This window comes from Bradysia coprophila, unplaced genomic scaffold (assembly GCF_014529535.1).
Source record: "Bradysia coprophila strain Holo2 unplaced genomic scaffold, BU_Bcop_v1 contig_373, whole genome shotgun sequence".
NCBI lineage: Eukaryota > Metazoa > Arthropoda > Insecta > Diptera > Sciaridae > Bradysia > Bradysia coprophila.
Window position 1 is genome coordinate 178,735 of NW_023503632.1, and position 3,833 is coordinate 182,567.

A 3,833-nucleotide genomic window follows, 5' to 3' on the forward strand; every position below is an offset into this window, starting at 1 on the left:
AATATTTTCCTTTTACACAATGTGGCACCAAAGTCTCAATATTTTCCTTTTACACAGTGTGGCACCAAAGTCTCAATATTTTCCTTTAACAGAGTAACGCATCACAGAGTGAATGTAGGGGAAAATATAATTTTACCTTTAAGTGAATAGCATTCGAAAGTTGATATACGACACGGATAGAGTCAATATTTTCCTTTTACACAATGTGGCATCAAAGTCTCAATATTTTCCTTTTACACAGTGTGGCACCAAAGTCTCAATATATTCCTTTAACAGAGTAACGCACCACAGAGTGAATGTAGGGGAAAATTGGATTTTACCTTTAAGTGAATAGCATTCGAAAGTTGATATACGACACGGAGAGAATCAATATTTTCCTTTTACACAATGTGGCACCAAAGTCTCAATATTTTCCTTTTACACAATGTGGCACCAAAGTCTCAATATTTTCCTTTAACAGAGTAACGCACCACAGAGTGAATGTAGGGGAAAATTGGATTTTACCTTTAAGTGAATAGCATTCGAAAGTTGATATACGACACGGAGAGAATCAATATTTTCCTTTTACACAATGTGGCACCAAAGTCTCAATATTTTCCTTTTACACAGTGTGGCACCAAAGTCTCAATATTTTCCTTTAACAGAGTAACGCACCACAGAGTGAATGTAGGGGAAAATTGGATTTTACCTTTAAGTGAATAGCATTCGAAAGTTGATATACGACACGGAGAGAATAAATATTTTCCTTTTACACAATGTGGCACCAAAGTCTCAATATTTTCCTTTTACACAGTGTGGCACCAAAGTCTCAATATTTTCCTTTAACAGAGTAACGCATCACAGAGTGAATGTAGGGGAAAATATAATTTTACCTTTAAGTGAATATCATTCGAAAGTTGATATACGACACGGAGAGAATCAATATTTTCCTTTTACACAATGTGGCATCAAAGTCTCAATATTTTCCTTTTACACAGTGTGGCACCAAAGTCTCAATATTTTCCTTTAACAGAGTAACGCATCACAGAGTGAATGTAGGGGAAAATATAATTTTACCTTTAAGTGAATACCATTCGAAAGTTGATATACGACACGGAGAGAGTCAATATTTTCCTTTTACACAATGTGGCATCAAAGTCTCAATATTTTCCTTTTACACAGTGTGGCACCAAAGTCTCAATATATTCCTTTAACAGAGTAACGCACCACAGAGTGAATGTAGGGGAAAATTGGATTTTACCTTTAAGTGAATAGCATTCGAAAGTTGATATACGACACGGAGAGAATCAATATTTTCCTTTTACACAATGTGGCACCAAAGTCTCAATATTTTCCTTTTACACAATGTGGCACCAAAGTCTCAATATTTTCCTTTAACAGAGTAACGCACCACAGAGTGAATGTAGGGGAAAATTGGATTTTACCTTTAAGTGAATAGCATTCGAAAGTTGATATACGACACGGAGAGAATCAATATTTTCCTTTTACACAATGTGGCACCAAAGTCTCAATATTTTCCTTTTACACAGTGTGGCACCAAAGTCTCAATATTTTCCTTTAACAGAGTAACGCACCACAGAGTGAATGTAGGGGAAAATTGGATTTTACCTTTAAGTGAATAGCATTCGAAAGTTGATATACGACACGGAGAGAATAAATATTTTCCTTTTACACAATGTGGCACCAAAGTCTCAATATTTTCCTTTTACACAGTGTGGCACCAAAGTCTCAATATTTTCCTTTAACAGAGTAACGCATCACAGAGTGAATGTAGGGGAAAATATAATTTTACCTTTAAGTGAATATCATTCGAAAGTTGATATACGACACGGAGAGAATCAATATTTTCCTTTTACACAATGTGGCATCAAAGTCTCAATATTTTCCTTTTACACAGTGTGGCACCAAAGTCTCAATATTTTCCTTTAACAGAGTAACGCATCACAGAGTGAATGTAGGGGAAAATATAATTTTACCTTTAAGTGAATACCATTCGAAAGTTGATATACGACACGGAGAGAGTCAATATTTTCCTTTTACACAATGTGGCATCAAAGTCTCAATATTTTCCTTTTACACAGTGTGGCACCAAAGTCTCAATATATTCCTTTAACAGAGTAACGCACCACAGAGTGAATGTAGGGGAAAATTGGATTTTACCTTTAAGTGAATAGCATTCGAAAGTTGATATACGACACGGAGAGAATCAATATTTTCCTTTTACACAATGTGGCACCAAAGTCTCAATATTTTCCTTTTACACAATGTGGCACCAAAGTCTCAATATATTCCTTTAACAGAGTAACGCACCACAGAGTGAATGTATGGAAAAATTGGATTTTACCTTTAAGTGAATAGCATTCGAAAGTTGATATACGACACGGAGAGAATCAATATTTTCCCTTTACACAATGTGGCATCAAAGTCTCAATATTTTCCTTTTACACAGTGTGGCACCAAAGTCTCAATATTTTCATTTAACAGAGTAATCACAGAGTGATTGTAGGTGAAAATTGGATTTTACCTTAAAGTGAATAACATTCGAAAGTTGATATACGACACGGAGAGAATCAATATTTTCCTTTTACACAATGTAGCACCAAAGTCTCAATATTTTCCTTTTACACAATGTGGCATCAAAGTCTCAATATTTTCCTTTTACACAGTGTGGGACCAAAGTCTCAATATTTTCCTTTAACATAGTAACGCACCACATAGCGAATGTAGGGGAAAATTGATATTTACCTTGAAGTAAATAGCATTCGAAAGTTGATATACGACACGGAGAGAATCAATATTTTCCCTTTACACAATGTGGCACCAAAGTCTCAATATTTTCCTTTAACAGAGTAACACACCACAGAGTGAATGTAGGGGAAAATTGAATTTTACCGTTAAGTAAATAGCATTCGAAAGTTGATATACGACACGGAGAGAATCAATATTTTCCTTTTACACAATGTGGCACCAAAGTCTCAATATTTTCCTTTTACACTGTGTGGCATCAAAGTCTCAATATTTTCCTTTAACAGAGTAACACACCACAGAGTGAATGTAGGGGAAAATTGAATTTTACCTTTAAGTAAATAGCATTCGAAAGTTGATATACGACACAGAGAGAATCAATATTTTCCTTTTACACAATGTGGCACCAAAGTCTCAATATTTTCCTTTTACACAATAAAACCATATGAACATACAGTGCAAATCATAAACCTCCTATTCTTTCACCGGCGTTCGGTCGAAATAACTATTATAACTACCTACAAAAATAACTATAGGCCATATCAACTAATGTATCAAAACAACTAATGACAAAAATAACTATATTCGAATATATCGACTATATTCGAGAGAATATCGACTATTTCGAGTATATCAAAAGTTTTCGAGAATATATCGACTATATTCGAAAAAAGGTCGACCATATTCGATGGAATAGAGTAACCAGAATTCACTTGATACTAATAAGTGCAGCATCAACAATTTAAATACTATTATTATTTTTAGGGAATAGTGAGCGCCGCAGGCCGTGAAGAAAATTTAAAAATAAAAAAGCGGGGTCGAGGGGCGGCAGCCCCCGCAAAGGGGGGTCAAGGGGGGAGTATCCCCCCTTGAATGTTCAGGAGATTGTCTACGTGTTTTATCCGAAAATTCATATTATTTTTGTACGGGAGTAATTTGTGTATTTAGTAATTTTTGACTTCAATTGTTTGTGCTTAAGTCAGAAAGGTGTTAGTTATTTTTGTCGTTAGTTATAAAAAATTAGTTTTTTCCATTCACTACTTTGTTGCGGAAAAGACACCACGCGAACACCCAATACAATATAAATA